The following is a 24,967-nucleotide window of genomic DNA, read 5'->3' as shown; positions in this document are numbered from 1 at the left end:
ATTTCTGTCAGGCTGATGGGAGGGTGGGGGGCGGTGGTCTGTCATGTAAAGCATGAAATCACACTTGCCAAATTGCATTAGATGGGTTTTATTGAGGCTATCAGCCACTAACCAGCTTCCTGACTTGTCGCTGGTTTCAGGTGGCTTTCCATCACTGTCAGGATGCACACATACCTCTGTTCTCTCCAACTAAATGCACACCTAATCCTCAGGATTAAAAGGAGGACGACTTTAAACTGCGAAGCGTACCTTGGCAGTCGATTGTAAGAAGCCGGACTCCGGCTCCTCCTCCCTTCTATAATTGATGGCATCTCCACTGTGGCATCTTAGATTGTAGGTGACTGAGGTGAGGCGAGTGTTGAATAAATGCATGCGTGTCTGTCCCCATCCAACCTCCACGCATCAGTCTGGGAATGAGAAATCAGAAGCAAAACCATATGGTAATGAGAGGAACGTACAACTAGAGAGAGAACAAGCAGCCATAATGATGAGATTTAGGTCAGCTCCGTGTATTCTGCAGAAATCTGAAAATGAATTGACGTTGCTTAAGAGGAGCTAACTGTCTCCTTATGAATTGTCCACAGCTGTGGAGATGCTGATTATCTTTCCCTTCTGCAGGCAGTTTGGGGAAATGAGCAAGGAAGTGAGATGAAACTAACATGTGAAACACTTCATTTGGGGTGCTTCATGTTTCTGCAGGGCTATTCAACCCCAGGCATTTTGTGGGTAGAGTTAATTTAAATATTTTGTTTGCCTACCTGCAGCAGAAATCAAAAAATTAGACTCCCGCACAGTAAACTGGTCATCTAGTTCCCTGCAGGTTTCAACTTTTTATTGAATCTCAACCTCCAGCCCAAGTAGAGGGAAATTTGATTACTTTTGCTTAGATTTGGTACGTTATTAGGGAACAGGCATAACCCAGGAAGGGCAGTGGAACCTATTGCTAGTATTATAAACTCCAAAAGTCATAATGTCATCAACCAAAAGTTCGGGATCATTCTCCTGCTTGAGGACATAGAAAGGAATCTCAGGTTATTGCTATATTGTACTTTCCCAAGGGCTTAGTACAGTGTTCTGCACACAGTAAAGTGCTCAATAAATCTCATGGAATGAATGAGCATTTTTCTTCTATCATTTGAACGCAATAAAAAGGGAAGCCTGAAATAGCTACAGGGCCTCCAACTTTATCAAATGCATGATGTAGTGCAATTGAAATTTGTAATGTGTGACAGTTTAAAACTGTCTGAAGATGACGCTTTTTGTAACGCTCACTCCCTTCCATATAAAAGATAGGGGAATGCTTTGTATATTCCAGTGGGAAGTACAGAGGGAGATCAGTGCCCAGAGGGCTGAAGTGATGAGGGTTCAGCCCAGTTTTGGTATCTCTGAGTAGGGGTCGAGGAGATGGGGAGGGTTGGCACTGGAAGAGCGATGTTTTCAATTAAACTCTGATAAATGGGACTCTACCTCCATTGGGTATGAAGGTTCACCTGGCTTTATCATCTTCCCTAGAACTTGTCATTTTGATAGTAGGCTGTGTTGATCCAGAAAGGAAGATCTAAGATTCAGAAAGAAATAAGGTTAGCTCTGGAGCCTTGCTTGTTTCGTTCTGGTGATATCATCTGTAGATCTGCAGGCTCCCGCTCTTCCTTGTCTGGCTTGCTGAGAGTACCACCACATGCATCCCTTGCCTGGTGATCTTTTCAATAATATCTTAGTCGTGTATTTGTTCACTAATTCATGTCAACAAAATTAATTGAGTGCCAGCTGCATTTAGATAGTATCCTGGCTGGGGGCATAAATCACGGAAGTATAATGTTTCAACAGTCCTTTTTGTGCTGGGCTTATGGATTCAGTTTTCCAATGACTCCCAAAATCCCAAAGTCAAGCTCTTATAACACTGACTCTGCACTTACTGGGTGTAGTGAACTAGTCACTTGGGAACATTAACCTTCAGAAACAGTGTGCCTAGTGGAAAGAGCACACAGGCCGGGGGATTAGAGGACCTGTGTTCTAATCCCGAATCTGACACATACCTGCTGTGTGACTTTGGACAAGTCACTCAACTTCTCCTCAGTTCCCTTATCTGCAAAATAAGGATTCAGTACCCGTTTTGCCTCCTAGAGTGTGAGCCCCATGTGGGACCTGATAATCTTTTAACTACCCAAGTCTTAATACCATATTAGCACATGGTAATTGGTTTAACGATTACCACACTTGTTATTATTATTATTGTTCAACAGAAGTGAAACAGACTTTGCCCTCAAGGTAATCATTTGTATTTACTGAGTGCTGACTGTGTGTAGAGCACTGTACTAAGTGTTAGGGAGAGAACAGTATAAGAATGACAGAGTTGGTAGACATGTTCCCTGCCCCAGTGAATTTACAGTCTTAGGGTACAAGAATATTTATGTCTTCATGAGAGGCCTATATTTTCCTGAGTGGTATCACGTAAACTCGTTCTGTCTTCAGAAAATTATTGCCATCTTCTTTTTAAATAACATTGCCTGGTATCACCTTTGCTTTCATATAAAAATTATGAGTAGTTCAGCAAGTTCATTATGTCTGTGCTCTATTATTTATCCAAGAACTCAACCTCTGAGCCTTGTGTTGCATCGTTTCTTTGGAATGTAAATTCCTTGTGGGCATGGACCATGTCTACCTACTTTGTTTTAATAAACTGTCCCCAGCACTCAGTACAATGCAGTGCACATTAAGTGCTCAGTAATACCTTCAATTGCTCTCTCCCACTCTCATGCTGGATTGTTGAGCTAAATACCCAGATTTCCATTTAAACAGCATGTACGTTCACATTACCGTGAGAAGCAGAGTGGCCTAGTGGATAGAGCAAGGGCCTGGAGTCATAAAGGACCTGTGTTCTAATCCTGACTCCTTTACTTGTGTGCTGTGTAACCTTGGGCAAATCACTTCACTTCCTCTATGTCTACCTCAACTATAAAATGGGAGTTGACTGGGAGGTACGTGGCGGACTGTGTATCCACCCCAACACTTAATACAGTGCTTGAAAGACATAAAGTGCTACACAAATGTCCTAAAAAAAAATTGGTCCCCCTAGTGACATTTTTATTAATGTAGGGAGATGTAACTACTAAACTCAAGAGATTGCCCCTTGGGTAGGTTTTGCATTTGGTACCCAGCCTTAAGCACTGGTTTGTTTTCTCCATTGTCTACGGTAGCAGTTTTTGGAGTGATGTAGAACCCACTGGTGACTTTGACGGGCCATGAAATGTTGTGTATGGCAGGTGGTTTTGTTGAAACTGCTTTAGAAGTCATACATGTCGCCTGTGGAAAATCCAGAGTTCACAACCCCTGAAGAAGTCAGAAACTTCAATATTTCCTTCAGTTCAGCCTGCATGCCCACTTACTTGATTTGGCTGTCTATCTTCGTTTGTCCTTGCAACATAGTATGACATTCTGCTTAGGTTGAAGAGTTCAGTGGCAATATTGAACCTAAGATGCCAAAGACCTTGGTTGTGTGAAGGGCCTGCTGGATCCAGGCTGGTCTATATAAACTCCATCTTCCGGGTAACTGACAATTCATATGCTTTGCTGATTCTGAAAAGGGGTTCTTAATCATCTGTATGTCTTCTTGTGTGTGCGCACGGCAGGGGAATACAAATAAGAGTAGTCTTCAGTCCTGTTTAAGCACCAGTGCACTTTCAAATCCGCTCCTGCTTCCAAGCTGGTAAAAACAGTGAGTTCAGAAATGAATGCCTCTCACTGGCACTCTTCTTTACATTCCCTGCAATCCATCTGTAGAAAGACACTAACCAAACAAAGAAAATCCATGAAGTTTCAGATTGACATTTGGAAACATGCAGACATCACCTAAGATTCCTTCCTGTACTTCCCGACCACTGCACTTTTTCTCCTGGCAGATAGAGCACGCTCATTAGCCAGCCACGAGCTGGGAGCGGGGCAGTGGGAGCACTGCGTGAGGAAGCAATGAAAGTCAGAGAAGTCAGAAACAAGACTTCCAAGCTGCCAATTTTCTGACTGGGTGCAGGGCTTTAAATAATGCAATCTTTTAAACGAAAATGTTCCTGTCACTTAAGCTCTTACTATGTGCTAAGCCCTCCCAGCTTAAGCCCTTTATTTCCCCTTTTGGCCTTCCCCCTTGACCTATGACTGTGGCTATGTGCCCTTTATATACTTTGTTATTCACCCCCTGCTCCACAGTACTGATGTAAATATTCTTATAATCTATTAATTCCCTTATCCCTAATCCACTTCAGTGTCTGTCTCCCCGTTTAGAGTCTGATCCCTTTCTGTCAGGGATCACATCTTCCAATTGTGTTGTATGTTCCCAAGCACAGTACAGTGCTCTCTGCATAGTAAGTGCTCAATAAATACCACCAACTGATGGACAGACACTGTGTAAACGCAATACAGTAAGCTCGGAAGCAGAGGATTTTATTCCTGTTTCTACCCTGCTTAGACTTCGAGTCCAGTATGGGACCGGGACTCTGACTGGATTAACCCAGTGCTTACTACAGTTCCTGGCACACTTAATAAATACCATTATTGACACTAAATGGGGTGCATGGTCTCAGAAGAAGGGAGAATAGGTATAGCATCTGCATTTTACAGATGAGGGGTCTGAGGCACAAAGAATTTAAGTTATTTGGTCCAAGATGACACAGCAGGCCAGCAGCCTCCGGACATCCGGTCCTGTGCTCATTCCACAAGGCCATTCTGCTTCCCCAAAGTTGGTTCACTTTGGGATTTGTGGATCTGATTTTTAATAATGTAATAAGGAGAATAAAAAACACCTTGCAAAACTTTGCTGGACTACTTGCCGGATTAAGGTGAAAAACTAAAATAATTTGTGTAAAATCACAGCGTTACATGTGGAGATTTACCAAGTCAATTTTCAAGCCTCTGAACAATCAATGACGACTCCATTCAGCTTGTTCCAACTAATTGGATCTTTTACAAGGAAGTATTATTTTATCACTAACCTTTGTGATTCAAGGAATGACAGGCCACAGGAAACATGAAAATGTGGTTAGGGTGTAACTCGTTGCAGCTATCATTTGAGAAGTTTATAGTCTGAAACTTCAGACTAAGACTCGACTGGTCAAAGGAAACATATCTTTATCCTAGCCCTTAACACATAGTAAACACTTAATAATAAATGCCATAGTGGGTAGAGATATACAACTTAGAAAAGTAATAAATGAAGGGGTACCCAATCTGTCTTGAAAAGGATACGTTTAGGGTTAAAGCTATCCCAACTGAAACAGAAATTCCCCTTCCGCTAGTGTAGCGAGGCTTACCATAGCCTCTGTGTTTGTGTTCTGGGATGTAGAATTAAGGATGGAATTTTCCCTCCTTGGGAATCTGCTTAATTTACTGTGCCTGTGGATCCATTACTAGTACATTCTCCAGGAAGCATCTTGGGGGGCAAGGTAACAGAAGTTTCTTTTAGCAGTGTTGTTTGCCTGGGGACAGAATCAGGAGGGAGTGGATGCAATTGGGATGAGCTGGGCTAGGCTGGGTCAAGGTCATCACTTGGGGGTCGAGATAGGGGCACATTTAGCAGGGCCCAGCAGTGTATTGAGATGCCCTATGTGCTTCATGGGCAGCTGAGAGTATAACATCCCCAATGTCACTTCTCCCCTGGGCCACTGTTCTCCTGTGCCCCCTAAAATGAATGATCTGCTCTTCGATACATCTCCTTTCTTAAGCATCCTCTTAACAGACTCTCTAGACCATAGTTCTTTTCCTTTGGCATTTGTCTTCTGAGTATTTCGATAGCATAGGTCCAATTTGTTGATGATGCTATGCTGCTAATAGTTTCTGTCTCTCTCCTCTGTTTCTCATCCACTTTATCTACATCTTCAGTGCAAAGGTGCTTCAAAAAAAAATACAGTGCTCCTGAGGCATGTTGGAGAGAGTTTAAAACACTTTGTTAACATGGTCAGAGCATGTGTTTTCTGATTCTATTGTACTAAGTCCTTAATAATAATAATTGTGTTAAGAGCTTACTATGTGCCAGGCACTGTTCTAAGCGATGGGGTGGTTGCAAGCAAATTAGGTTGGGCACAGCCCCTGTCCCTCATGGGACTCAATCTTAATCTCCCTTTTACAGATAGCAGAGAAGTGAAGATAGCAGAGAAGTGAAGCTACTTGCCCAAGATCACACAGCACACAAGTGATGGAGTTGGGGTTGGAACCTGGCTCCTTCTGATTTCCAGGCCCGTGCTCTATCCACTAGGCCTTGCTGCCTCCCTACTCAAAATGCTGTAACTACTACCTTTCTCTAAGATACAGAGGACCACTAGCTTCTTGGGCTGCCAGGGTAAAATCAAACCGTCTGTGTTAGACCATTCCATTCAACCAAAACCTTACGTCTTAGAACACTGTTATAAACCATCCTTCCTCTTCCCTCATGGCCATCAGTGTACATAATAGTAATTTATTAAGTGTAGGTCAGTGGGCTAAGCCAGCCCTGTCTCTTGTCTCTCCCAACTTTAATCCATAGTTCACTCTGCTGCTCAGGTAATTTTTCTACAGAATCATTCAGTCCATGTTTCCCCAGTCCTCAAGGACCTCCAGTGGTTGCCAGTCCACCTCCTGATCAAACAGAAATTCCCTCCTTAAGCTTTAAAATATTCAATAACCTTGCCTCCTCCTACCTTACCTCCCTGACTTCCTACTACCACCCAGCTTGAACACTTCCCTCCTCTGTTGGCAAGCTACTCATTGTACCTCAATCTTGTCTATTTCACCGTTGACTCCTTGTTCATGTCATGCCTCTGGCCTGGAATGCCCTTCAGCTTCTTATCTGACAAACGATCACTTTCTCCACCTTCAAAATTTTATTAAAAGCACACCTCCTCCAAGAGGTCTTGCCCAACTTAGTCCTCTTTTCTCCTCTCACTCTCCTCCTGGTCATCCTTGCACTTGTATTTCCACCCTGTATTCACCCTCCATCAGCCCCACAGTATTTCCGTTTGTAACTATAATTTATTTATATTAACGTCTGTCCTCCACTCTTGACTGTAAGCTCACTGTGGGGAGGGAATGTGTCTACTCTCCCTAGTGTTTAGTACATTGTTCTGCATACAGTAAGCACTCAGTAACTATGACTGATATAATTGTAGTATAAAGTTGGTATGGGAGTTTGGATGGGTCTCAGGATTTTCATCCCATACGCTGAGACCACCACTGACAAAGGTCCTGGACATCATGGTTGCCACCTCATCCCTTTCTCTGCAGCTTGGCTTTACTCAGTACTGGTTCTGAACCTTACCAGGACCCTACTGCAATCATATCTCCTCCAGATAGCCTTCCAGGGCTGCATTGTCATCCCTCTCACCCCATAAGCACTTGGGCATTCTCTCCCTTCCCCAGAATTTATAATAATAATAATATTTAAGCACTTACTATGTACTAGGCAGTGCTTTATGTCAAGTACTGTTCCAAGCCCTGGGAAAGATTGAACATGATCAGGTCAGAGAGAGTCCCTGGCCCACACAGCGCTCAAAGTCTTAATAGGAAGGAGAACAGGTATTGAATACCCATTATACAGATGAGGTAACTAGGGCTCAGAAAAGTTGTGACTTGCCCAAGGTCATGCAGCAGGCTTGTGGTGGAGCTAGGATTAGAACCCAGGTCCTCTGCCTGGCCCATGGTCTTTCCACTAGGCAGTACTGATCTTATGCTCGGTTGCTTCCCTTACCTTTAAGTTCTGTTTCCCCTTTCAGACTTTAAGCTCCTTGAGGGTAGGTATAGTGCCTAGCAAATATCTTGCACTCTCCCAACCCCTTAGTACAGTGGACTCCCCAAAGTAAGAGCTCAGTATATTCTAGTGATTGATCAGTTCTTTCTCATATAACTTGCTTAAGGAAGTACTTAACAAAACTTTAAGTAAAAAAGTGCATCCCAGGAGTTTCAGAGCTACCCTGTGGCATGGCCAGCTGAGAGTTTGTCGATTCCAGATGGGAGAACTCTACCTCTCTCAACCTATTTTCTGGCTCCTCCCTATCTTCCCTCAATTCACACATAATTGCTGAAGTAGTAGCCAGTTCACTCCATCTTTACAGGAGTAGATTACATTGCTGAAAACCTTTGTTTACTTTTTGTTCTCTATTCAAAACTGCAGCTAAACACACTGGAGTTATTTAATCATGGTGCTGTCAAGTTGGAGTTTCATCTACTGTATCACTGACTGAAATTGTGGCCTGGCTCAGCCCCAGCCTCCAGACGCTGGCATGAAATCTCATTGAGATCCTAGAGATTTCAGGGGAGGTCATGCTAGTGAGCGAGGAGGGCGTTTAGGTGCCCCGTCTCCTAATACAAGTATCACCTTCCAATCTGAGCCTGGAAAATCATTTTATTGCAAAACTTAATTTCTACCTTTCAGGGAGGTCAGAAATGTCAATAGAAAAGGTACAAATGGGATAGCCTATGTTTCTGGATTTCAAATAGGCTGCTCTCTTGAGGGTTTCGGCAGTAGGCTGAAACGCTGGTGTGTTTTCACAAGTGGTTCTTCGATTCAAAAAAAAAAAAAAAAAGAGGCCCAGACTCTTTCAGCAGAATACTGAATGGAGAGTTAAAATCAGATTTTCTGAGGTATCATGGGGGGCAGGTGGCATGGAGGGTGTAATCTTGGCTAAAATTGTCTGTGTTGGGTAGGGATCTTTCCTCTTGGGAGATGTGACAGTCTGGGATTTAAGCTGAAGGAATTGGATTCCCCTCACTCGTATTTACTGGACTCCATGAGGGAGATGCCAGTGACTTTACACTGAGGATGATTTTTTGGGGGGGGTACAGCTATGGAACACACATGTTGAGTGTCTGGGCAGAGGTGAAACAAATAGCCAACACTTTGGAAATGAAGTATTCTTGCCTTTTGAGTGGTCATGGGGATATCCCTGTGGTATTCCAGGTATTTCGAAAATTGAGTTTTACCTTAGACCATTAGCAAGGCCATTACGCAGCCCAGGTTTCTGTGTCTGAGAGACTGTAAGCTTGTTGTGGGTAGGGAACGTGTCTACCAACTGTTGTATTCTCCCAAGCACTTAGTACAGTGCTCTGCATGCAGTAAGTGCTCAGGAAATACCACTGATTAATAAAGGAGTTCTCTGATAGTCGCTCTCTGCTGGGCATCCATCCTCATGGTTAATGATGGACTACTAATCATCCTTAACTTTCCTTCTAGTAATCCTTTATGAACTTTTTTTTGAATTTGTCCAAATCTCTTTGAACCTGCTGTTATTTTTGGATGGTGTGCCGCTAGATCTCTGGATTGTTTGGAAAGAAATCCCCCTTCATAAGGACAGACGAACTAAAGTGTCATTCAAACACAGGGTCCCTTAGGTCCACTTTCTGCTCTCCATTCAGCCTGTACGGTGTTTAGGCACATTTTTATTTCTACCTCTGTAACTGGGACCTTGTTATTTTTTTATTTTTTTCTGGAGAATAATTAAGGGAATGCTGATCACTTCACAAGATTGCCACAGAAACAACAAACAAGCAGCATGGTCTAATAGAGAGAGCACCGGGCTGGGAGTCAGAGTTCTAATCCTTGCTCTGCAGCTTGTCTGTCACGGACCTTGCGCAAGACACTTCTCTGTGCCTGTTTCCTCAACTGAAAAATTGGGATTCAATACCTGTTCTCCCTCCTACTCAGACTGTGAGTCCTGTGTGGGACAGGGACTGTGTCTGACCTGATTTACGTTGGTATCTACTCCAGGGCTTAGAACAGTGTTTGACACATAATAGGTGCTTAAATACCATGATTATTATCTCACTATAAAATGCTTGGCAAATAAAGTTGCTCCCTCCTTCCAAGTCCAAGGGGATTCAGCATTGTGCTGACTGACCTAGCCCACTGAGGGACTCTCCACAGGATTCATTGGCCGGGATTGGTTGGTTGTTAATCACTACAGCAGTTCAGCTCTCCCTCTTGACATTCTGGAAGGCTTACGAGGATATGCAACTGGATAAAGGAAATTCTACCTCACAGATAATGACGGTCATAAATTGGATGATCACTGAGCTAAAAGATGCGCTTTACTTTGGGGGCTAAGTTCAGCTCCATTGTTGTTTTTCCCTACATCCTTTTTTCTGCCTTCTCCTTAACCAACTCTCCTCTTCCTTTTGAGCTGAGCAGAAGCCTTTTACATTCCGCGTAGATCCATGGAATGGGTAATGAGAGTACTTAACTTTTCCAGCATTGACTTTCTGCACAGTCACCAGGGAGCACTATACCGCCTAGAATTGAAATGGGTTATCTGAATGTTTCTGCACAACTAGGACCAAACCTTGTAGTCTTATGCAAGTTTCAATTAAAGGCCCCAGTGTTATTGGACTGACCCACCCAAAACACTTGGAAACTGACATTTACATTTAAATTCAGGAAACCAAAGGAAAAAAAAAATTCTTAAAACCCAGACTCTCACCTCTCCCCCTGCAAAAAATCCTACCAAACCTTTAAGCAGCTGCCACTAGCTCTCTCCCATAGCATTTGCCCACAATCACTAGAATGCCTTAATAATTGATGTCCCATTTTCCATTTCCTTCCACTTTACACATAATGAGTCTCATTGTAATTCCTCTTTCCCTACCCCAGATTCATTTTAGACCCTGGGGCCCGAGCAGCATGGCTTAGTGGATAGAGCACAGGCCCAGGAATCAAAAGGACCTAGTGTATTCAATAGTATTTATTTATTGAGTGCTTACTATGTGCAGAGCACTGTACTAAGTGCTTGGAATGAACAAGTTGGCAACAGATAGAGACAGTCCCTGCCATTTGACGGGCTTACAGTCTAATCGGGGGAGACGGACAGACAAGAACAATGGCAATAAATAGAGTCAAGGGGAAGAACATCTTGTAAAAACAATGGCAACTAAATAGAATCAAGGCGATGTACATTTCATTAACAAAATAAATAGGGTAATGGAAGTATATACAGTTGAGCGGACGAGTACAGTGCTGAGGGGATGGGAAGGGAGAGGGGGAGGAGCAGAGGGAAAGGGGGAAAAGAGGGTTTAGCTGTGGAAAGGTGAAGGGGGGGTGGTAGAGGGAGAAGAGGAGCTCAGTCTGGGAAGGCCTCTTGAAGGAGGTGAGATTAGTGTCAAATCCTGGCTCCGCCACGTGCCTTTTGTGTGACCTTGGGCAAGTCACTTCATTTCTCTGGGCCTCAGTCCCTACCCCACCTGGGAATCACAGTCTAAGGGAGAGGGAGAACAGGTATTTAGGCCCTGTTTTACAAATGAGGAAACTGAGGCCCAGAGAAGTTCAGTGAACTGTTCAAGGTTACACAGCAAACGTGTTCAAACTAGGATTAGAATCCAAGTTTCCAAGTTGCCGGTCCTGAGCGCTCACTAACTTGGAAGAGGAAGGAGAGAGAGGGAAAGTATTTCCTTTGAAGATTTCCCATCCTCTACACAACATCAGCTGCCAAACTGGAATTCCAGTGACCATTAGAAAATGGTGCCTGGAGAGAGCTGATAAGGTACCACTTGTAATCCAAGAAATATTAATTGGTGGTTAAATGGTCCTTGCCCCTGTCTATGTGGAGATGCAAAGAGCCCCTGGGTGACCTGAGGATTTCTGGGATTAGGTGGATGAAGGAGCAGATTTGAAGATGCTTGGCTAGCTGAGTAGGCCAGCTATCCTCGCTTCTGGTGGCCCACCACCCGCAGATGTTCTCATGCTGAGGTCTCCCAATCCTCCCAGGATTGGGTTGGTCAAGCTTCATCCTAAATCCCAGAAAGAAGGAATCAAAAGGCCCAGTTTTCATTGACAAAGCGTGGGGTCGGCTCTGAATGCCTTTTCCTGTAGGATCTTGTAAAAGGAGTGAGTGAGCGTAGCCTGGTGGAGAGAGCACAAGACTGGTAATCAGGGGACCTGAGTTCTAGTTCTGACCCCTCTGTTAGCCTACTGTGTGACTTTTGGGTAAGTCATTTGACTTCTCTATGCCACAGAGTTCTCATCTGTAAAATGGAGATGAAATGCCTATTCTCCCAACCTCTTAAACTGGGAGTCCAAGGTGGGTCAGGAACTGTCTGATCTGATTATATTCTATCTCCAGCACTTGGGGTATAGTAAATATTTAGTATAATCCATTACTAGTAGTAGTAAGTGGGGCAAGGACAGGGTGATGCCTAAGAAGGGGACCAATAAGGCAAGAAATATGATCCTGAGCTCATTTCTGGGTTTGGACTCACACAGGTGGCTATTTTCTCTCCCTGTTGGCCTTGTCATGACTGTTTCCTTCCCTCCTAAAGTCCCTATTCTGAATGTAATAATAATAATGTTGGTATTTGTTAAGCACTTACTATGTGCAGAGCACTGTTCTAAGCGCTGGGGTAGATACAGGGTAATCAAGTTGTCCCATGTGAGGCTCACAGTTAATCCCTATTTTAGATGAGGGAACTGAGGCACAGAGAAGTGAAGTGACTTGCCCAAAGTCACACAGCTGACAAGTGGCAGATCCGGGATTTGAACCCAAGACCTCTGACTCCCAAGCCCGGGCTCTTTCCACTGAGCCACGCTGTAGCTTTCCCATCTTATTGGTCCAAAGACACGATTGAGTTTCTTTTCTGGCTGCCTGTTGAAGGGCATCGCCATGTCTTGGATTTAACCTCTAATTGGGCTTCCCAAATACAAGTGGTGATTTGGAGCAACCCCATGGCATCTTTGCATTTGGTTTTGTTTTCAAGCGTAGACACCAACACCTGTCCTGTCAGTATGAAGTGCTCATGTTCTATGAGCCCACACTGAGTTTTAATAATCTCTGACTTGGAAAATCATTCAGACTGTGATTTTCCATCAAGTTTAGGTTAGTTGGAAACGGTACGCATTGAAGGACGGATAGGGAATAATTTCAAAGTACCAAGCGGCCTCACTGACTGGTCTCCTCCTTATAAGGGGACAAAATCAGTCCCAGGAGTATTTTCCATCAGCATCTCCTTTTGCATGATTGAGGGGAAAAAGCATTTTTCACAGACAGAAATGATGTTACTGAGTCTAGTGTTTTTTCTTTTCTTTTTTCTTACTTCCTTTTTTTTCTTTTCTTCTCTTTTCTTTTCTTCTCTTTTCTTTCAGCTCTTCAGCTGTGAGATGCAGAGCTGAGGAATGAAATAGGCAATTAAAAGGTGGTGGAGGCCACAAAGACATTGTAGATTTCCTCAGGCTCCAGGCAGGAAGGAACAGTTCTCCCACCCTCATTTTCACCTAGGCATGAGGTTCACTGGGCTTAAGGCAAATAGAACTCTGTAGGAGGAGGGTTAGGGTAGGGTTGGTACTTAAATTCCCCACCACCAGAGCATTATAATGCAGGAAAAAAAAGAAAGGGTTTGCTTTTCCAATATGATAGGATCTGACCACCTTAGTAAAACCAGTAGAATCTGAGCAGAGTGACTTTCAGGCAAGTATCCATTCATGTCTCCCCATCGAGTGGGTGAATGCGTGCTGACTCGGCCCTCTCTCACACTCTCCATTCTAATGAGAAAAACGTCCATGATCTGGCCATCCTCCAAAAGTGAACGAACCCATTTAAAGCAGAAGGGATTGTAAAAACGACAGTGCTATCACCTCATCCTCTTGACTGTCCTGCCATCCATATGCTTACTGTGTATCACAAACATCAGACATTTGCGAACTCTTGGTTTCCGAAAGTCTCCTCAAAACTTGCCTCTCTAACTGGGGCAACACAGAAAAGGCAGGCAGACCAACGGAAATGATTTGAGCCCAGGTTGGGTAGCAGTGATGTCAAGGAAACTCCAATTAATGAGCCAAAGAAAGCTGAGTGCAGTTTCATCAATATTTCTGGGAACACGGAACATGCAAAACTTCAGACAGGAATCCTTAGCCTCTTGGTTTGCAATATATTGATTGCATGAGCTGTTCACAAACGAGCCTCCTTGTAAGAAAGCCAGGGCGAAGAAAGTTTATACCACTAAAATTGCTGACAAGTTAAAAATAAAATGTGAGTTTACAGAAGCACCTGAAATATCTGACCTGGGCTTTGTGAATTTCCAGGAAGCATTGGTCTTGAGTTGCTTCATAGGCTCTCATATTAGTTATCTATGTCTTTCATCTTCAGGTCCATTCAATTTAGAAATAAGGAAGAGATAGTTAATAAGTTTGACCTTCTCTCTCCAAGGCTACAAAGTGATGGTAAGGTAACTACTGGAATCCTTTGAGTGTGAGGATATTATCAGAGTAGTTCTGATAATATCATCAGGTAAAGTTGATAGATGCTCTTCTGTGGAATTGTTAGAAGCAGAAATCTGACCAAAACTCAAGAGATGAGGGAGCACTGTGTTCAAAATTGAGAGAATTAGGTCATCATAGTTTTGAAACAGTGAAGGCAGATTGCCATGCTGTGGTGGCCACAGAGAAAAGGGAAGTGATTTCATTTTTCTAGCCGAGAAATGGTGGTATAAATGTACCATTTTCTCTCTTTCTGTCCCTCTTTCCTCTCTGTCCCTTCAGTTTTTCTCCACCCACCCATCCCCGCCCCCACCTCGTCTCTCTCTACCTCTGCCTCTCTCCCTTCTACTCTTTCTCTCTGGGTGCAGGCCTAAATTTGGGCTTGCAAGAGCTTAGCCTTTCTATCTGTGACCAGTAATGCTTTAAGACATGTGCCTTCCTTGGGTCAACCAGCTACACCTTAACCTAACTTAGGCCAGGGTTGTGTACCTTAGCATGCTAGTACTCTTCACTTCCCAACACTACTCAATTCCAGAAGGAGAAGAATTTCTGTTCCTCCAGATTCCCTGCACTGATTTTTCTATTCACCAAGATATTAGAGATGTAAGTGTGGATATCTTCACCATGGGCATTTCTCCCTGTACAAATTAAGGGGGTGGGACGTGCGTGGGTGTGTGGGCGTGTGTGTGTCTGCATTCATTCAATAGTATTTGAGTGCTTACAGAGCACTGTACTAAGTACTTGCAATGTACAGTTCGGCAACAGATAGATAATCCCTTCCCAATGACGGCCTCACAGTCTAAACATGTCTGTGTGTGCGCACGTGCTTCCAGAGATTAAATTTCAGTAGCTTCCATTTGTGGATTCCTCCTTGTAGAGACATTGCACTTGATGACTCACCTAGGTTTCATTTGATATAGAGGTGTTCCCTTTCAGCCCTAAAGTGACTCACCAAAGAACAACCGCCAGAGTAAATGAAAAAAATTCAAACTTCATTATTTGCCATGCAAGCCTATGAAGCAGCAAAATATGCACATGATCTATGTAACTAACCCCTCCTATTGCATGCGCACACACATATATATGTATTTATAAAATTCACAGTTTTGAAGGCTAATTAGTTTTAAAGACCCCTTATGCTTGAAGAATTAAAAATCTGGTCAGAAAGAATCCATGTCCCACACAGTCCTCTCTCATTCTAAGAGATAGGAAGAGCAACTAATGCAACCTTGTTTTACAGGTGAGAAAATTGAGGCCCAGAAAGGTTGACTATCCCAAGATTATTCAGTAAGCCAATGGCAGAGCTAGGAGTAGAATTTGAATTTCCTGACCCCCTAGCCCATGCTCTTTTCCCAAGATACACTGCCACCAGGTTAATAAGTAGTTGTCAAAAAAAAAAATCAGTTTTTAAAATTTTCAAATTGTCTTTGCTTTTCTAGATATTTTTCTTTAGATTTACTGTCATAGGCATGTTTGAGGGTAACTCTAAACATAAAATTGTTTCTCTAAACATAAAATTGTTTCACTGGTTCCTCCTAATCCTTAGCTTCAAATTCAGATTTATCGTGCCTGGCAGGTCACTACGTGACTTTTTCTTCATCGCTGTTTGCCTTGTCTACTGGAGTCCTCTCAATTCCCATATTTTCAGCAGTGTCCTCTAATTTCACTGAGTCTTTGAGCAGCATCCCATTGTGTTTCAAGAGAGAATGTTTAGGTCCCCTTCAGAAAAAGACTTTAGCCTGTGGTACCATGGGGTACTTTTTGCATTTCAAAGATTCCAAACAGAAGTGGCAATAGATCCTGTTTGTCAAGATTGTTGTCCATTGAAGTTTGGAGTATATTCATTCAATCGTATTTATTGAATGTGTGTACTGTGTGCAGGGCACTGTATGAAGTTTTCGGGAGAACACAATATGACAACAGACATGTTCCCTGCCCACAATGAGCTTAAAGTCTAGATGGGAATACAGATATTAATACAAATAAATTACAGATATATACATAAGCGCTGAAGGCAGGGATTTTGTTGTTGGATGCTCTGTGTAGTCTTGGGTGGTCAACATATGCTATTGCATCTTTGCTATTAGAGAGGGGGCAGCCAGTTGCAATGACCGCTATGAACTGGCCTGCTGGGTGACCTTGGGCAAGTCACTTAACCTCTGTGCTGCCACTTTCCTTATAAGTAAAATTAATCAGTGGTATTTGAATGCTTATCTGTACAGAACACTGTACTAAGCACTTGGGAGAGTACAATACAACTGCTTTGGTAGACACATTCCCTGCCCACAAGGAACTTACAGTCTAGAGGAGGAGATATGAATATTTACATTAATGCTGTGGTCTGAGGGTGGGCTGAATAATAAGTGCTTTAAGGGTACAGATCCAAATGCATGGATGAGGCAGAAGGAAGCAGAGAAGCAGTGTGGCGCAGTGGAAAGAGCACGGGCTTTGGAGTCAGGGCTCATGAGTTCGAATCCCAGCTCTGCCACTTGTCGGCTGTGTGACTGTGGGCAAGTCACTTAACTTCTCTGTGCCTCAGTTCCCTCATCTGTAAAATGGGGATTAAGACTGTGAGCCCCACATGGGACAACCTGATTCCCCTATGTCTACCCCAGCGCTTAGAACAGTGCTCGGCACATAGTAAGCGCTTAACAAATACCAACATTATTATTATTATTATTAAGGAGTGAAAAAGGGGAAATATAGGAGAAGGTCATTTGAGGGAGAGATGGTTTTAATAAGGCTTTGAAGGTGGGAAGTGCGGTGTTCTGTTTTTATAGAGGGGGAGGGAGTCTGAGGTCAAGTCACTGGGTAGATGTGTGCAACAGGTCAGTGGCAGTTTGGACAAGATGGAGGTACAGTGAGTAAGTTGGCATTAGAGGAGTGAGGTGTGCAGACTTGGTTGAAGTAGGATATCAGCGAGGTAAGATGTGAGCAGACAAGCTGGTTGAGTGCTTTAAAGCCCATGGTAAGGAATTTGTTTGATGTGGGGGTGGATGTGGAACCCCTGGTAGTTATTGAGGAAAAGGAAGCTATGAACTGAACTTTTTTTTTTTTTTTTTTAAGAAAAATGATCCAGGCAGCAAAGTGAAGTATGGACCGGAGTGGGGATAGACAGGAGGCAAGAAGGTCAGCCAGGAGCCTAATGCATTAGTAAAAGTGGGATATGACAAGTGTTTTGATCAGCAGAGTCGCAGTTTTGAGGGAGAGAGAGGGGAATAAAATCCCTTTATGGTTAGGGGAATAAAACAGCAGTAAGATCCCTGATCTCCCTCCCTCCTTTATTGTGGGGGATCTGATTATCTTGTATTTACCCAATGGCTTAGCCCTGTCCTTATACACTGTATGTATCTACAGTATCATAATTAATATAGTAATTAATATCAGAAATAGTATACACTAGAAATGCATTTTGTTGCTTTAGAAATCTGAGAAATAAATAGGGCCTCTTTCCTGCACAGCTAGACCAAACCCTTCTGATGTACATACATCTGCATGTAAACCCTCATCATATCTCCCCTGATCCTTCCTAGAGATTGAGGAGCTTTCTGCGTTCCTGGACTCCCTCCCTGAACCCAAAACCTGGCTTCCACTCTGCTGTATGTTTGGAGGTTCCACTGCAAGGCTGTGAGAATGGGGACAGGTAAACAACCCACCCCATTTCTGAGTTAAATCTTATCATCAAAGAGTGCCTCACCTGGGTTGCCATCTTCCTTTCCTTGACACCACCCTGCCTTCTTCTTCCTCTTGATGTTCCTTTTCAAAATTTACATCCCTTGCCTTATCTCACTGCCTAGTTCCTAGTCTTCCTATTCTGCTTTTGGGAAGCAGCATGGCCTAGTGGATAGAGCCTGGGCCTGGGGGTCAGAAGGTCCTGGGTTCTAATCCCAACTCCTCCACATGTCTGGGGCAGGTCACTTCACTTCTCTGGGCCTCAGTTACCTTATCTGTAAAATGGGGATTAGAACTGTGAGTCCATTGTGGGACAGGGACTGGGCCCAACCTGATTAGTTTGTATCTACCCCAGTGCTTAGAACAGTATTTGGCATAAAGGAAATGCTTTCCAAGTGCCATTGTTATTATTATGAGTTTCAGCCTCACTTGCATTCTGATATCAACTAGATTGCAAACTCATCAAGAGCTGGGATTGTTTCTACTAATCCTAGTGTACTTATCCAAGTGCTAAGCACTGTACTCAAATACTACTGTGGGACTGAACTAATCTCAACCTGACTGCAGGGTAAGCATATTTCCTTTCTCCAGGTTAAACTGACAAAAAATAGCTCTGTTTTCCATCTACAGAGGGGTGAAAGCAATCATCTTCAGAGGGAGATCCCTGATGAAGCGAGGCTGCATGCCAGTTGATGGAGAAATGTCAGTGGAGTTTAAGAAATTCAGATTAAGATAGAGAATGAGTCTCTTCCCTGGAAATGGTGATGGAAACATTTTGTTAGTGTAAGTGGGCCCATCTTCAGAATAAATTAAAAGATCTATGGCTTCTTGAACATTACCTTTGATTAGAGCACATTTGGTAAGAGAGTTGTGTCATGATGTGTGAGGGGTCACGGTCTCCCTTTGCGTCTGTGTTCAGTGCATTTCTGGGTGATTGAGGGTGACTCAAGAAACTTGTTGAATAGCTTTCATTTTGCTGTTAATGTGGCTCGGGTAGCTAGATTTTTTCATGTCTTGCCTAAATGAAGAGTAGTATTTCTTGAAGGGACCTTGTCAAGGTTTAAAAAATTCCTTAAACTAGATTTTTGGAACAGTCACATACTTCAAACACCGTCGGAAATTGGACTCTCGTTTCAAATTGAATTACTCCCCAATGTAATAGTAATTACTCCCCAATGAGACTGAGTGATGGGGACTTAACTTGGTTGTTCAGACCCAAGTTGCTTCCAGTGAAGAATGAGCAGTGCTGCTCCTGGGCAATCCTTCAAATGCTACTGAGGAGAGAAAGCTCTGGTCACTACAGAGCAAATGAGAGGGCAGGAAACCTACACATTGCCCAGTTATTTCCTTCACTCAGTCACCTTTGATTGGAAAATCTCCAAGTAAGGTGAATTTTGGATTAAACCCAAGCTCCCTCCTCGCAAGTGCCACCCCCTCCACCTGCGCCTCGGACCCCATTCCCTCTCACCTTCTTAAAACCATCGCCCCTGCCCTCCTCCCTTCCTTAACTTCTATTTTTAACCACTCAATCTCCAAGGGCTCCTTCCCCTCTGCCTTCAAACACGCCCACGTCTCCCCCATCCTAAAAAAACCTGCTCTTGACCCCACTTCCCCCTCCAGTTATCGTCCTATCTCCCTACTACCCTTCCTTTCCAAAATCTTAGAACGAGTCGTCTACAATCGATGCCTAGAATTCCTTAACTCCCATTCTCTCCTAGACCCCCTCCAATCTGGCTTCCGTCCCCTCCACTCTACCGAGACTGCTCTCTCTGTCACCCATGACCTCCTTCTTGCCAAATCCAATGGCTCCTACTCCATTCTGATCCTCCTTGACCTCTCTGCTGCCTTTGACACTGTCGACCATCCCCTCCTCCTCCATACCTTATCTCACCTTGGCTTCACGGACTCTGTCCTCTCCTGGTTCTCCTCTTACCTCTCTGGCCGATCATTCTTGGTCTCCTACGCTGGAGCCTCCTCCCCCTCCCATCCTTTAACTGTTGGAGTTCCTCAAGGGTCAGTTCTTGGCCCTCTTCTGTTCTCCATTTACACTCACTCCCTCGGTGAACTCATCCGCTCTCACGGCTTTGACTACCATCTCTACGCAGATGACACGCAGATCTACATCTCCGCCCCTGTCCTCTCCCCCTCCCTTCAGGCTCGCATCTCCTCCTGCCTCCGGGACGTCTCCACCTGGATGTCGGCCCGCCACCTAAAACTCAACATGAGCAAGACTGAGCTCCTCATCTTCCCTCCCAAGCCCGGTCCGCTCCCAGACTTCTCCATCACCGTGGATGGCACGACCATCCTTCCCGTCCCGCAGGCCCGCGATCTCGGTGTCATCCTTGACTCGTCCCTCTCGTTCACCCCACACATCCTATCCGTTACCAAGACCTGCCGGTTTCACCTCTACAATATCGCCAAGATCCGCCCTTTCCTCTCCACCCAGACGGCTACCTTACTATTACGGGCTCTCGTTATATCCCGGCTAGACTACTGTGTCAGCCTTCTCTCTGACCTCCCTTCCTCCTCTCTCGCCCCGCTCCGGTCTATTCTTCACTCCGCTGCCCGGCTCATCTTCCTGCAGAAACGATCTGGGCATGTCACTCCCCTTCTTAAACAACTCCAGTGGTTGCCTATCGACCTCCGCTCCAAACAAAAACTCCTCACTCTAGGCTTCAAGGCTCTCCATCACCTTGCCCCTTCCTACCTCTCCTCCCTTCTCTCTTTCTACCGCCCACCCCGCACGCTCTGCTCCTCCGCCGCCCACCTCCTCGCCGTCCCTCGGTCTCGCCTATCCCGCCGTCGACCCCCGGGTCACGCCCTCCTGCGGTCCTGGAACGCCCTCCCTCCTCACCTCCGCCAAACTGATTCTCTTTCCCTCTTCAAAACCTTACTTAAAAATCACCTCCTCCAAGAGGCGTTCCCAGACTGAGCTCCTCTTCCCCCTCTACTCCCTCTGCCATCCCCCCTTTACCTCTCCGCAGCTAAAGCCTCATTTTCCCCTTTTCCCTCTGCTCCTCCACCTCTCCCTTCCCATCCCCACAGCACTGTACCCGTCCGCTCAACTGTATATATTTTCGTTACCCTATTTATTTTGTTAATGAATTGTACATCGCCTTGATTCTATTTAGTTGCCATTGTTTTTACGAGATGTTCTTCCCCTTGACGCTGTTTAGTGCCATTGTTCTTGTCTGTCCGTCTCCCCCGATTAGACTGTAAGCCCGTCAAACGGCAGGGACTGTCTCTATCTGTTGCCGACTTGTTCATCCCAAGCGCTTAGTACAGTGCTCTGCACATAGTAAGCGCTCAATAAATACTATTGAATGAAAGGTTCCCTCTCATTCCCACCTCTCCATGTTTTAGTTCAGATATGATGAAATGAGATTCCTGGTGTTCATTTTCTGACTTAGTGATGCTTTCAGAGCCAGCTGAGACTTTGACATTCTTTCCCTCAAGGCAACCCCTCTCACTGAGAAGCAACATGACCTAGTGGAGAGAACATAGACCCGAGAGTCAGAGGTCCTGGGTTCTAATTCCAGGTCTGCACTTGTCACTGTGTGACCTTGGACAGTCATTTAACTAGTCTGTGCCTCAGTTTCCTCATATGACAAATGGGAATGCAAAACCTGTTCTCCCTTCTACTTAAGCTGTGAGTTTCCTGGGGGACCCTGTCATCTTGTAACTTCTCCAGTGCTTAGTATAGTACTTATAGTATAGTAAACACTTAAGTACCACAATTATTATTACTGAGGCACCCAGAACTGATTTTTAACTGCCATCTGGACCCCATTTTGTGAACAGAATATGAGACCCAATACTTGCCCAGTTCCATCCTTCCAGGACAGATAGCAAGGCTAAGGAGACAAAGTTCTAGATCACATTTTCTATCCAGGAAGTGGTGGCAGATTTCTCTGTACCTCTCCCCAGTGTTAGGGCCTGGAGATGTGATCCCCGTTACAGAATATCCAAATCCTCCCTATAGTCAAATATGGCACATACAAAGTTCACTCCAGGTTGGTATTTTCATTTACAGAAGATTTATTGCAATCAACTCAAAGCACGCAAGTGGCTGGGTCCCTGTTGCCTATGAACTTCCATTTTTGGTGGCATAACACACACGAGATTAAGGGGTGTTTGAAAACCAGTAGAGATTATCATGTGACCAGGATGGTTCAAATGAAGTTTTTACTGGAAAGTAAGTATTACTAGCTGATCTCTGAAGTTATCTTTTTAATTTGATGATGATTCTAGTGGTTTGGCTGATTTAGTGCATTTGCTTTTTAGAAGCAGCATGGCCTACTGGGTAGAGCACAGGCCTGAGAGTCAGGAACTGGGTTCTTATCCAGGCTTTGCTGCTTGTCTGCTGTGTGACTTTGGGCAAGCCACTTAACTTCACTGTGCCTCAGTTACCTCCTCTGTAAAATGGGTATTAAACCTGTGAACCCTATGTAGATCATGGCCTGTATCCAATTTGATTATCTTGTATCTATCCCATTGCTTAGTACGTGCCTGGCACATAGTATTTGTTTAAGAAATATAATTTTTAAAAAATAATCCAACCCCTGAAAAAATAGGTTGCCTCTTCCTATGGCTTGGATGAGTTTTCTTTGAAGCTAAATAATCAATGGCTCATTCGGACCTTAGGCAACTTGGATGGTGAAAGATGCTCAGTGAACTGCAATTTGGACAATTTCCTGATGATCAGGGGCCACGAGGTGGTGTGTAAAAGCTGCTGATTATCATCTTTCATTATAACACTGAGAAAAACAATAGGAATATAGTCCAGAATTTTGTAAAATAGTCCTTTAATGTTGCCTTTGAACAATGGAGGACAAAAATGTACCTTCATTTACTGAACACTCCACATCTCCTTTCCTTACCTCTTTGCTCACGTCACTTTACAATGTAGCAAGTCAGGGCTGAGTGGATGTGGTCAGTTTTGTCTGAGCTAAGAATCAGCATGGCCTAGTGCAAAAGACTATGGGCCTGGAAATCAGAAGATCTGGTTCTAATCTTGCCTCTCTACTTGCCTGCTGCGTAACTTAGGGGAAGTTGCTTAACTCTTCTGTTTCTTCATTTGCAAAATGTTCTCTGTTCTACTTAGATTGTAAGCCCTCTGTGGGACATGGACTATACCTGACCCGATCATCTTTCACCCAGTAAGCGCTCAATAAATACGATTGAATGAATGACTGAATCTTGTATCTACACCAGTGCTTAGCGCATACTGCTTAACAAATATCATTAATTATCATTATTCAATCAATGCTATTTACTGAGTGCTTACCTTGAGTGGAAAGCATTTGGGGGACTACAATGCAATATTGTTGGTGAACTCAACCTCTGTTCTCATCTATGATGTTGAACTCCAATAAAAGACATTTTCTTAGCTTAATTGTCTTCCTTTGTTAAATGAGACCAGAAAATCATAATAGCTACAAAAGGAGAGTAGCTGCAGGGCCTTTATTACTGAATGTGCATTTGGAAAACGCCAGTGGAATAGAATGCAAGGGATAACCTGAATGGGATCATTGGAACTGATAGAGAAAAATATATATCTTCACGGAATTGTGATCCCAGACTGTTTGGTATTGTTTTCTGAGAAGGAGTTCTAGAGACTGTATATTCCAAAGATTAACAAGGGCGCTGTTTATGGGAACTGGCAGGAACTGATATGCCACAGAGCTGTGGTGATAATGCTATTTTAAAATGTGTATTAGGTGACCGAGCTAATTTCCGTTTCCACAGTTGAATCCGCTCCCAAGAAGACGAAGCAAAGTCAGTGCAAAAGTTCCATTTGTGAACTTTAAAATGAGCGTTGATATTAGACAGTCAAATTGCAGTCCGTTTAAAGGAGGCATTAAACCTGATCTTTAAATAATGTGTTTATTTAAAGGAAATAACTTCCTCCTCGTGATGAGAGGCAGCCAGATAACCGGGGATGGATCAGAAATCTCTAAAACAAGCAATGACTCGTGGTGGCTGGGATTAGGACTTGTCTTGCTATTTCTCCCTCTGCTTCCTAGTTGTGTAACCTTGCAGAAAGCACGTTATCGCTGTTCTTGTCCTTCAGTTTCCCCATCTAAAAACCGGCCCCACAGTGTTTGTCTTGCGCCGAGGAGAGCGGAGAGGCTTAATTAATGTTTGTAAAGTGTTAAGGCGGGCTCAGATGAAAGACAGCCTAGCATTGCTAAGTCTTAGTCCTCATTAATAGTTCACTTGGAATGGTCACCAGTCAGACACTGAGGAAAGAGGTAAGTAGAGTGTTTCTTCAGAGCTGAGGACATTGTGCAGAGGAAGCATCCCAACCCTCCCTGATAGGCAGTGGCTTTTGACCCCCAGTTGGGTACTAGTGACGCTGTGCTTATCTTTGTGATGGAAGACTTAGCCACACTAGTGGGTGAAGGTGGATTTCGACAGTGTCATAAGCGTCCTGGGGCACAGCTCCCCTTGGGGTCAGGGACCTGTGGCTGGATAAATATGTTTATTATTGCCATTTGAACTTCTGCCATGCAGAAGTAAGCTACAGAATATAATGAGATTCATAACCTGTCCCATCAATTCATTTAAGGGTGGAGATCTGGGTTCCGGGGAGACTCGTTAAACCAAGTCATTTTATTAAAAGCCTAATTATTATTTTTAAGGCATATAAATTAATATTCTTATTTGTAAAGCACTCCCTTCCCTGCTCAAGATGCTGCACAGACAAAATATAATAAAGATGATTAATAATGAATAAACATAAAATTAAAATATCATAAAATATGCAATTAAAAAACACTAAAAATCCAGGCTGAGAAGAATCATTAGAAAAGGCTAATAATGTCTAAAATAGTACACACTTCTGGGAAATGGTGATCCTAAGCATTAGTTAAGTTTAGAATTTTAAAATATTACATAGGAATACGTGCACTAGATGACAACCCTGGTTCAATACTGATGATAATTCAATATTTGATACTTGGCTTTCAATGGGTATGAGACTGAGGTGATAGTCTGTTAACTGACTTATTTTTTTTTTGTGCTTTGCATACAGTGTTATCGATCAGAAGTTAAAGGATGAAATATGGAATGATGCAGTGTGGCCTAGTGGAGAGCTCA

At 43.7% G+C, this 24,967-nt stretch overlaps 1 long non-coding RNA gene across 1 annotated transcript in view; it reads right to left on the bottom strand.

Annotated features, from left to right (window-relative positions):
- Positions 1–2,968: 2,968 nt before the first annotated feature.
- Positions 2,969–24,967, bottom strand: part of LOC114818221 — a 33,671-nt gene continuing 11,672 nt past the window's right edge. Inside the window, exons 2-3 of the long non-coding RNA XR_003766063.2 lie at positions 13,036–13,107; positions 2,969–3,787 (exon numbers count right to left, since the gene is read on the bottom strand). This is a non-coding gene — a long non-coding RNA (uncharacterized LOC114818221). The remainder of the gene's footprint in view (positions 3,788–13,035; positions 13,108–24,967) is intronic.

This window comes from Ornithorhynchus anatinus, chromosome 18 (assembly GCF_004115215.2).
Source record: "Ornithorhynchus anatinus isolate Pmale09 chromosome 18, mOrnAna1.pri.v4, whole genome shotgun sequence".
Classification (NCBI taxonomy): Eukaryota; Metazoa; Chordata; class Mammalia; order Monotremata; family Ornithorhynchidae; genus Ornithorhynchus; species Ornithorhynchus anatinus.
This window is presented reverse-complemented; position numbering and strand designations above follow the sequence as displayed.